The sequence below is a fragment of the Delphinapterus leucas genome, chromosome 21 (genome assembly GCF_059928025.1).
Source record: "Delphinapterus leucas isolate spDelLeu-1000000601 "Yukka" chromosome 21, BTC_Dleu_Yukka2, whole genome shotgun sequence".
Taxonomy (NCBI): domain Eukaryota; kingdom Metazoa; phylum Chordata; class Mammalia; order Artiodactyla; family Monodontidae; genus Delphinapterus; species Delphinapterus leucas.
Genome location: NC_143149.1, coordinates 30,094,327 through 30,106,050, shown reverse-complemented (window position 1 = coordinate 30,106,050; position 11,724 = coordinate 30,094,327). Strand labels below are relative to the sequence as shown.

Sequence of the window (11,724 nt, the reverse complement as noted above, 5' to 3'; positions counted from 1 at the left end):
TCTAATCCTCATCATTCTTTTTAAGAGATGAGAAAAACTGAGACCTGGAAAGAACAAAGTACTGGACCAAGGGACTTTTATTTCTCCGTCTACCTGATTCTCAGATGTAATTACTGTTTTCTCACCTCTCATCATGGGGCCCATCTTTATCTGTCCTCCTACGGTGTTCCCATCCTTCTCACCCAAAGCAAAAACTACAGCAATAACAAAATATGATGGTATTCCTGAAAGGACCAAGTTTTGGAGGAAACCAGGGCCAGGAATTGGTTTGAGAGGAGCAGAGACAGCGTGTGGGTACAGCGTGGGCAAAGCATCTCTGCCCTGTCGCCTTGAAAACAGCGGCTAAAAAAAAGGAGAGGGAAGAGCAGCTGCTGTAAATCAGGGCAGACACCACATTTCTATAAAATGTGTGAATAGCCCCCTTTGCAGGCTAGCCCGTGGGTACATAGGAGAAAATATTATTCAAGTCCAGCCTCACGTCGGATCACCTTTGCCACCATCCTGAGCTGCTTCTTAGGAAAGGCGCCAAGCAGGCCTTTTGTTTTCTCTTTCCCCTTCTGTTCTGTTTACTACCAGGGCCCTCTCTCGCACTCCCAAACACCAAAAGTCATTTGAATTTCAAGCCTTTTTTTGGCCTCCCTGTGGGTGTGGGAGGACCTCCCTTGAGAATTGCTCTGGATCTAGTCGGTTACATCCGTAATTTGACAGAATCTCTGTCGTACCCCACCACCACCTCCCGTTCTTAATGCATGGGACATTCGGGTGCCTCCACCCCCGAACTTCCTCTACCTCATCCTTAGTGAGAAGAGCCCCCCAGGAATGCCCAGCCTCCACTTACCCGCCCCGGTTTGGGAAGAGCAAAGCTCTTGGCCAAGGGACCCAGCTCGGCCAGCCAACTGCTGCTAAGGACAAGGCGACAGTGACAAGGAGGAAGGCTAGACCTGAGACCCTCGGCTCAGGAGACCCAAGGCAAGTTCCTGTTTCAGAGACAGTTTTAAAAACTGATCAAGTTCAGAGAGGGGTGTGTGTACTTGCCTCTCCCCAAATCACCCACATGGCCCCCTTGATCTTCCCCCGGGGGCACAGCTGGTCTGCTTTTCTAAAGAATCTCTCTAGACCTAACCCTGTCCCTCCCTGCCCCTCCGTCCTCACGGCCGTTCCTTAGCTGGTGTCTCAATACTCTGGTACATTTTTGTTCTTGACAAGAAAAAGGAAAGGGAAAAAAAAATGAGAAAGAGAAAAAGGATGGCACATCGGAGTTTTTTGTGGTTTGGGACAGTTTTAGTGCAAGGTTTTCGGGACTTGATCTCCCCTGGTCCTTTCCATGCTGAAGACGGCGCTCAGTAACACTGCTGGTTACCAGTGGGACGTGTATTCTCCTTCTGATCCAACACGAGATGCTCTCCCTAGATTTGGAGTTGGGAGGGAGGAGATGGCACAGGTGATGTCCAAGGATGAAGAGCCCGTTTCAGACGGGATCTTCTGCGATAAGCAGAGCCCCTGCCTTCAGTTCTGCAGATGGACACTGAGTCCAGCAGGGGCACCAGAGTGGGGGGCTCACCTCTCCTGTGGAAAGAGACGGGGTGGGAGCGGGAGGGACTGAGGAAGAAAGAAATAAAAGGAAGGAAGGAAGAAAGAAAGAGAGGGGGAGAGAGAGGGAGGATAAATTTGTATATTCCTCTATTTTGACAGCTTCCTTATATTAAAATGGGTATAGAGACACAGACATAGAGGAAAAATGTATGGATACCAAGGGGGAAAGGGGTGAGGTGGGATGAATTGGGAGATGGGGATTGACGTATATACACTATTGATACTATGTATAAAATAGATAACTAATGAGGTCCTACTGTATAGCACAGGGAACTCTACTCGGTGCTGACCTAAATGGAAAGGAATTCCAAAAAAGAGGGAATATATGTATATGTGTAGCTGACTCACTTTGCTGTACAGCAGAAACTAACACAATATTGTAAAGCGACTATGCTCCAATAAAAATTTAAGAAAAGAAACCTATCAATAAAAGATTCTTAAAAACAGTAAATAATTAAAAATTATTTTTAATTTTAAAAATAGGTATAATAATGTCTAACATACAATGTTATTATAAGGAATAAATAAAATAAAAATGCCCGGTAGTACAGAGCCTGACATACAGTAGATGCTAAATTAATTTTGTTGAGCATGAAGGGCACTTACACTTATGTTGTGTTTGCTTATCTGTTTGTCTTACCCCCCAGACTCTGAATGTCTTACTCATTTCCATAACCTCTGTACCTATGACAATGCCTGCAATATAGTAGACACTCAATACATATTTTTGAATTAATTCATCAGTTAATTAATACCCTGTCCCACCCTCACCTGGCCCCATTTTCCTTCCTGGTCAAGAGCTCTTTGCCCTCTCTCACTATGCTCCCTGGGCCAAGGTTCTGGAACTCAAATTCTGAACAAAATTTGTTGGACCTGCAATGGATGAAATGCCAGTACTCTACTTCCTAGAAATACCAAAGAGTTTTCCCAGCAAGCACAAGGAAGGCAAGAGATTAGGAAGGGCAGACTGTGGACTGTTGGTATTTCTAAGTCCATTGCAGAACCGTGACGTGTTTAAATTAAAACCAGAGTCCAAGGTACTACTTATATTCAAAGTATTTTAAAAAGCAGAGGACATCAGCCTCCCCAACGCAGTCAAGAAGGGAGGAACAGCGTTCTAGAAGAGAGAAAGACAGAGGAGGGATTGAGGAAGGAAGAAAAAGAAGGAAAGAAGGAGAGAAGGGAGGAGGGAGGGAGGGAGGAAGGGAAGGAGAGAAACAGAGGAAAGAAAGAAAGCTGGAACAGTGAATTTTCAAATAGGCGTGTGGAAATCTGAGTCAAGCATGGTCTACTGAACACATAATTTTATCTCTGCTGCTTTGCAAACCTCCACTAAAATGGCAGTAAGGGAGGAGAGGAGCATACATCCTCAAGGACAAAGAATGTGAAAACAGCCACAACCAACAATAAATGTTAAACCTTTAAGAAACACAAAAGCTATGATCAGTGGAAACTAACCTACCTACTATATCAGAAAAACCTAGACCTGTGCAAATTGGAAGCAGCAAGAAACCAGCTGTTCGGCATCTCCAAGCCCCAGACAGGCTGGGGGATTCAAGGACCAGGAGCCTCTGAAAGGAGTGGGGAGGGAGGTATGGTTTGGGTGGGGCTGGAAACAGGAAGATGGGTTGAAACCTTGCGTGAGGAGGAAGAAGACTGAGGTTGAACAAGGAAGGCTCAGGGCTTAGGGTCCAGGCTCCACCAAGGACAGAAATAAGACAGTGGAGTGACAGCCCGCATAATGAACAGAATGCCACCACTCACCCCCCATCTCCCTTGCCCAATTTGGCTGGAAAAATGCTGAAGAAGGCTTATACCTCCCCAATTCTCACCCCCAACCCTAGGCAGGAACGTGGGGGTATAATCTCATTGGAAAACATTGCAGCTCAAGGGACAAAGGCTACAGAATCAGGTATTTGTCTCCTGGTACAAAGGCTTTGGCGCACCCACCTGTCTTCAGGCCGCTCACTTATGCTCAGCATTTTCAAATAGATTTTAGTGCCTCGCTCATAACTGTGAACCACCACCAAGAACCATTGAATAGGGGCTTCCCTGGCAGTCCAGTTGTTAGGACTCTTAGCTCTCATGGCTGAAGCCCTGGGTTCAATCCCTGGTTGGGGAACTAAAATCCCACAAGCTGCATGGCGTGGCCAAAAAAAAAAAGAAACATCGAATATTTGAGGGAATCCTTCAACATAAAAGGTAGACTAAAACAAATGGGGGGAGTAGGGGGAACTTTGAAGAAACAGAGGCAATGCAGGGAGAGAAAAAAATACTATAATATTGAGATTAAAAAGATACTGTGTTTATTTTTTAAATGATAATACCTTTTAAAAAAATATCAGGATGCCCTTTAAAGAGGGAGAGAGAGAGCATACAGAAAACAAGAAAGACGTCATGGAAGTTAGAAATATGATAGAAAAAAATTCAATAGGAGGGTTGAAAGATAAAGTTGAGGGACTCTACCAGAAAGTAAAACAGAAAGACAAAAAGGTGGAAAGTATGAAAGATGAAAAAAATTGATATAAATTCAGGAGTCTCAATACCTGCTAAGTAACAGTTACAAAAAGAGAAAACAGAGAAACTAAATCAAGATAGAATCCTGGAACTGACATACATCAGTTTCCCAATTAAAAGGGCCAACGAGTGTCCAACACAGTGAATGAAAACAAACCCTCACAAACCTCTCACATTACTGTGAGACTTCAGAACTTCAGGGATAAAGAGAAGATCCCTAAAGCTTCTGGAAACAGGTCACACTCAGAGAAGTCAAGGGGTCAGAATGGCATCAGCCTTCTGAACAGCAGGACAAAAGGATCAAGACCTTCAAAAGGCCTCAAGAGGGAAAAACGGTTTATAACCTAGACTTCTGTACCCAACAAAAGTGTAAAACAAACATGTGGACAGAATAAAGATATTTTTCAGGCACCCATTGTCTCAAAAAATTCACTTCCCTTTCCCCCATTCCCAAAAAGCTACTGGAAGATGCATTCCTCCCAAACAAAGGGAGAGACAAACTAAGATCCCTGGAAAATAGGCCTAACACAGGAGAGAGGCGGAGGGAATTCCCAGGATGAAGATGAAGGGACGTTTCAGAATCACAGCTGTGCATCACACCTACGAAAAAGCAGTCCATATCTGAGCTGGAGGTCAGAGAAATTCAGGATTGTGGAATCTCAGAGACATTCAAAAGAAAAAATAAGAAATTGGGAGATCACCTGATGTGTTTGGGTGTATTAGGAAGAATTGTATAGTTCTTATTAGTTATAGAATTATATTCTAATTTATAAAATTAAGAATTTTATAACTCTTAAATTATAAGTTTATAATTCACAAAGTTAGAAGATGAATTAAAGACACATAAAAAACCAATTAAACAACAATAACAACAAAGAGGCAGTTATTAATTCCAGGAAAAACAAAAAGTTATATAGGAAAGAAAAGGTAATCACCATGTGCTACATGGCTCCTCTCTGAACAATGTTTACATAAATATTTAACACTAATGTAAACATGGAACACTGATTTGATAAAATTGTTATGTGGGACTTCCCTGGTGGCGCAGTGGTTAAGAATCCTCCTGCCAACGCAGGGGGCACGGGTTTGAGCCCTGGTCCGGGAAGATCCCACATGCCGGGGAACAATTAAGCCTGTGCGCCACAACTACTGAGCCTGTGCTCTAGAGCCCGTGAGCCACAACTACTGAAGCCTGCGCGCCTAGAGCCTGTGCTCCGCAACAAAAGAAGCCACCGCAGTGAGAAGCCTGCACGCCACAACGAAGAGTAGCCCCCGCTCGCCGCAACTAGAGAAAGCCCGCGTGCAGCAACGAAGACCCAGCGCAGCCAAAAATAAATAAATAATAAATAAATAATTTTTTAAAATCGTTATGTAACTGGAGGGGAGAGTAGTAAGGGAGCTAAAATCTCATATTTCATAGTAAGATGTCCATAGAAGGAAAAATCAAGAACGAGCAGCGTAAGCATGATATATGAAACTAAGAAGGTAAAGCTGAAAGTGACCGCCTCTCAGGTAAGGGTGGCAGTTGAAGAAAGGAGCTATTTTTTTGTGATAAGCCTTGTAGCACTATTTGATTTTTTTAAAACCTGTGTGCATCTGCTGCTTGCGTATGATCGTTTGAAAGTTGACAAACCAGGCAATCTGAGTTCTGGTCCTATTCTCCCCTCCTCTGCTACAGGATTTCAGTTTCTCAGACATCAAATGAGGAGCTGGTGCATAAGCCAGAAGAGGGGCGGTAATCAAAGCCCTCGGGAGGGGTTTCCCCGAACACTCTTCTCGTCCTCTGAGCTCCTGGCACTTGATGTTTATCCCTTTTCCACAATAATTATGTTTATTCAACCTCTAAAGTCAACTGGAGGAGACTTGGGGGCATCTTTATGGAGGTTGGGGCAAGTTTTTATTACATTTTCTTTTACATACGACGATGACAAGATGCAGAGTAAGGGCAATATTGGGAAGCTGGTCTCCACCACGTGTTCAGTAACATCCCACCCTGCGTTCTGACGTCCTTGTATCCTCAACTTGATCAAATATTTTGGGTCTTTCCCCCCAAACCGGTTGAAAACTTTCCCATGGTTAGGGACCATAACTTATGTGTTTTTTGTTTGTTTTCTTGGCTGGGCTGTTTGGTTTGGAGTGTTTTGTTTGTTTGGTTTTTTCCATTCCCCACAAAGCATGATAGTGGCTTGATAACCAACTGCTGAGTAAGACAGGAGTCTCGTCCTGTCTTGGTGAGGGGTCCTGCAGTGCATGTGTTCATAAGGGGAACGGATTTATTTTAAGAGAGAACACAAAGAGCAGGATGACAGTGGGGAATTTTGGTCACAGGACCCGAGGAACTGCTTGTGTGATTCTCTGCACCACCCCCGTTTCTATTTTTTGCTGGTCGTTTTGTCCTGTTCCTGGCGACATCACTGTGTTAGGAACCAGAAAGCACCAAGACCTCAGCTATCCTGTGCCCCTGCTGTCCTGGGTGACCTTGAGAAACTCAGATATAATAGTTTAGCTTCATTTTCTCCCCGGTAAGATACAGGGTTGGACCAGCTGACTGCTATGGGCCCTTCTCGTGCTAAGATTGCAGATTTCACAACTGTTTACGAGTAAGTGGGCACACTTGCCGGGGTTGCTGGGGCCCTGTGCCGCTCTCGGAGGAGAGAGCGGCGTTGCTCAATATGGAAGGAAGGAGGAATAATAGTCACGCCAGGTGGCAGAGGGCCGAGCTGGGCGACAGATGTGAAAAGGGAAGTAAAATAAAGCACGAGTCAACTGCAGGTGGAATAATTCAAGAGGAAAAGAGCACCTCCGCCCACATCACTTCAGGTGACTTTGGTAAGAGGAGCCGTTGGTCTGCAGCCTGTGCCCATGGCAAAGCTCAGTAATTCTAGAAAACAGTAACGATACAATTCCCATCAAAGTCACTGATTTGGAAGAGGATCGCTGGTAACTAGGTGGGGCAAAAAGCCAATGAGCATCTGGTGCAAGGGTTGGGAGGGCTTGAGGGGAGAGCTGGAAAAATTACCAGTCATGGGGGACTGGCTCCCGTGCTCAGTGGCCCAGTGCACTTGTTCACGTATCTCAACTTGGGAGAATGCCCCTCCCTACACCCCGGCTCTCTTGAGAATGCCCTTTCTCCCGCCCAAATCTGGTTCCAGAGGGGAGTCTCCGTGTTCTCCCTGGTACCGTCACTTGGTCACCAATGGATCCCTGCTTTAATTTGAGCTCATCACCCGGTCCCACCTACATGGCTTAGTTGATTGGTCCAGGAGTGGTCACCAATGGATCCCTGCTTTAATTTGAGCTCACCACCCGGTCCCACCTACATGGCTTAGTTGATTGGTCCAGGAGTGGGTCTATGACCCACGTCTGTCCACGTCCAGGGCCAAGGACCTAAAGGGACCACTTTGATACAAGCAAGGTGGGTCTCTCAAAGGTGGCTGAGGCGATCAGAATGGCCATAGATGCTTTGGATCCATTGAGACGAGTTCTAGACAATGGGCATGCAGTCCAACAATTTGTACCGGCGTCCCTGGCCCCTGGCTGCCCTTGTTTCTGCTCCTGCGGCTTCCATGGGTGTACAAGTTTACTTGGACCTCTGCCTCATCTTTCTTCTTTTGCGCGTCAGCCTGCGCATTTTCTTCTTCCTCCACTTGGCTCTCATGGCTCGGAGGTTTCTCAGAAGATGGCGCTAAGGCTGAGAGAGTCTAGAGCTGAATTTAAACATCCAGGTCCTCTTGGGCGTGTTGAAGCTGGGTGTGAGATTACCTATGGCTCGTGAAGAAAGTTGCTCTGAGAAAATGAAGCCACCAGGTTAGGAAAAAACAGAATATTAAGAGTTGCAGGGGCTGGATTTCCCCTGGTGGCCCAGGGGTTAAGAATCCGCCTGCCCTTTTTGTCCGACACCTTAGTGAGGCGCAGTGGTAGCAGTTGCTCTCCCGGCTTCGCTAGGCTGCCCAAGGACAACAAGAAGAAGAAAGATGCTGGAAAGTCAGCCAACAAAGACAAAGTCCCAGTGAACAAATCTGGGGGCAAGGCCAAAAAGAAGAAGTGGTCCAAAGGCAAAGTTCGGGACAAGCTCAATAACCTAGTCTTGTTTGACAAAGCAACATATGACAAACTCTGTAAAGAAGTTCCCAACTATAAGCTTATAAGTCCAGCTGTTGTCTCTGAGAGACTGAGGATTCATGGTTCCCTGGCCAGGGCAGCCCTGCAGGAGCTCCTTAGTAAAGGACTTATTAAACTGGTTTCAAAGCACAGAGCTCAAGTAATTTACACCAGAAACACCAAGGGTGGAGATGCTCCAGCTGTTAGTGAAGATGCATGAACAGGTCCCACCAGCTGTATATTTTGAAAAATAAAACTTTATTTAAAAAAAAAAAAAAAGAATCTGCCTGCCAATTCAGGGCCCTGGTCCGGGAGGATCCCACATGCCAGGGAGCAATTAAGCCTGTGCGCCACAACTACTAAGCCTGTGCGCCACAACTACTGAGCCTGTGCTCTAGAGCCCACGAGCCACAACTACTGAAGCCAGGGCACCTAGAACCTGTGCTCCGCAACAAGAGAAGCCACCGCAATGAGAAACCCACGCACTGCAACGAAGACCCAACGCAGCCAAAAATAAATAAGTTAAATAAATAAAAAAATAAATTAAAAAAAAAAAAAAGAAAACATGTATGGAGTGCTGTCTTTGGGGTGGGCCCTATTCTAGGTGCTCAGGAAAAGAGTCCCAGGCTCCCGGCGCTCATATGAGCAAGGAAACCTATGGGTAAGTGACAGGCAGAGGAAGTGGCATGAGAGGAGCGGAGAGCAATGGGGATCTGAGGTGGTGAGGGAAGGATTCCCCCAGGAGGTGACAGCGGAGCAGAGACCTGCAGAAGTGAAGGAGTGAGCCATGCAAGGATGGAGAGGAGGGATCCAGGCCACGGCAACATAGGTCAAAGGCCCCATGTGAGCCGAGTTCCGCTTGTTCAAGGAACAGCAAGAAGGCCCTTGCTGCAGGAGCGAGTGTATCCCCCATACAAGGGGAATGTCTAGGAGATGAGGTCAGAGACATGCGCGGGGCCACATTACATGGAGAGCTGGTAGCGTTCACATCTGACATGATGAGCAGGCTGCACCTGGGGCAATGCATTGACTGAAGAGTTTGGGTCTTTTGCCTGTTTTATCTTTTTGTAACCATATTCAAAGGTAGCCTTGGGTCCCATGGTGGCCAGTCACCTCTCCCACCTGTGCCCCCAGCTGCCCAATGCCCCTCCTCACAATCATCTTTGACAGCTTCTCGTGTGTCTTTCCAGAGATATTCTGTGCATCTGTAAGAATATTTTAATACATTTCTAACCTCCTGTTTTACACAAATGTTAACATATTATTTACAGTGTTCTCTATTTTATAAGGAATTTTGGAAAAGTGGGCTAAGGATTAATCAGGAATTGAATAAAGATGGCAGAACAAACCCATACTTTAGCCTCTCCCTCCTACTTCCCCAGAAATGTCAGTAATTGGAAGTACTGTACTAGCGACTTTAAAATAATGGCCTTAGTGCTGTGATTCAAAAGCTTCGTGCAGCAACATGGATGGACCTAGAGATTGTCATGCTGAGTGAAGTAAGTCAGACAGAGAAAGACAAATATCCTATGATATCGTGTATATGTGGAATCTAAAAAAATGGTACAAATGAACTTATTTACAAAACAGAAATAGAGTTACAGATGTAGAAAATAAACTTATGTTTACCAGAGGATAAGGGGGGGAGGGAGGAATAAACTGGGAGACTGAGATTGACATATATACACTACTACACATAAAATAGATAACTATTATGAACCTGCACAGGGAACTTTACTCAATACTCTGTAATGACCTATACGGGAAAAGAATCTAAGAAAGAGTGGATATATGTATATGTATAACTGATTCACTTTGCTGTACACCTGAAACTAACACGACGTTGTAAATCAACTATATTTCAATAAAAATTTTTTAAAAAAAGCTTTGTGAAATCTAAATTCAACCAGCAATCTATATTTACAAACCCATCAGGCTCTTTCTTCAGGGTCCATGACTTCTTGTTTAGGAATGCTGGAAAGGGCAGAAAACTCAGGAAACTAGGGTTCAGGTTCTTCTGGCTTGTCACTAACTTTGTGTGTGACCTTGGATAAGCCACCTCAGAAACTGAAAGAAGGGAGGGAGGGAGGGAGGAAGGAAGGATCAGTTTGGGCTTAGTCTTTCCTAAGAGTGGAAGTGTGTGTGTGTGTGTGTGTGTGTGTGTGTGTGTGTGTCTGGGTGCACACGCACGCGCGCGTATGTGTGTATGCAAACGTGCAATAATGAAAAAAAGGGACAAATCCTGTGCCTTCATGATGTTTACATCCTAAAGGAGGAAAAAACCCCACAAAATATAGAAATAATTTTAAAATGTATATTAAATAACAGTAAGTGCTAAGAAGAAAAGAATGAAGCAGGAAGGAAGGCTTGGAAATAAAAGGGAGGTGAAGTTTGGATGGAGAGGCCAGCAAGTGTGCTGTTGAGAAGGTGACTTTGGAATAAAAATCTGAAGGACATGAGGCAGCAGCCAGGGATGATGTGGGGGCGAGAGGCAGACAGAGCACAGTGCAAAGGCCGCAGACCTGAAAGCCACGTGGTAAAGATGGGAAAGACAGGAGGCAGAAACTAAGGTGGACCAGTGACATCGACGTTGGTGCTGCCCTTGAGCCCCTGCACAAATTCTAGACTGCTTCCGGGCTGCGATGTAAGTCCCAGAACAAACCCCTGTTGAGTTAAGTTATTGGAGATGAGTTTCTGTTAGATGCAGCCGAACAAAATCCTTCGTTGATACATTCTCTTATTTTAAAAATATTTTTTAAAGTGGATTGCTACAGTACCAATTGTTACATCCTTTTGGGAAAGCAATTTTCAAAAGCCTTAAAGTAATTTTTATTTTTTAGCCCAGTGATTTGCACTCTAGGAATCTATTCAAAGGAAACAATCTGAAATGCAGGTGAGAAAAAAATTATACACAATGTGCTGTAAGCTGAATCGTGTCCCCACGAAACTGCCACATTGAAGTCCTAATGCCTTCAGAAGGTGGCTGTATTTGGACATGCGGTCTTTAAAGATCTAAGTTAAAATGAGGCCCTTAGGGTGGGCCTTAATCCAATATGACTAGTGTCCTGTAAGAAGAGGAGATTAGGACATACCCAGGGAAAACCACATGAGGACACAGCGAGAAGGGGACCATTTGCAAGGTGAGGAGAGAGGCCTCAGAAGAGACCAACCCTACCCACACCTTAATCACAGAGTTCTAGCCTCCAGAACTGTGAGAAAATAAATTTGTTGTTTAAGCCAGTCTGTGGTACTTTGCTATGGCAGCCTGAGCAAACTAACATACAACAATTTTTATTTTTATTTATTTATTTATTTTTAACTTTTGGCCATGCCGAGAGGCATGAGGGATCTTAGTTCCCCGACCGGGGATCAAACCTGGGCCTCCTGCGGTGGAAGCGTGGAGTCCTAACCACTGGACTGCCAGGGAATCCCCAACAATTTCTAAAGATCATTATGTATTTTAAATAGAGAAAAATTAGAAATAGTCTAAAAGTTCAATAATAAGGAAAGAAT

The 11,724-nt window shown here is 44.8% G+C and overlaps 1 pseudogene; it reads left to right on the top strand.

The window, feature by feature from the left end:
* The first annotated feature begins 5,534 nt into the window (after window positions 1-5,534).
* Window positions 5,535-8,446, top strand: LOC115803213 (small ribosomal subunit protein eS25 pseudogene; annotated as a pseudogene).
* Window positions 8,447-11,724: the final 3,278 nt, after the last annotated feature.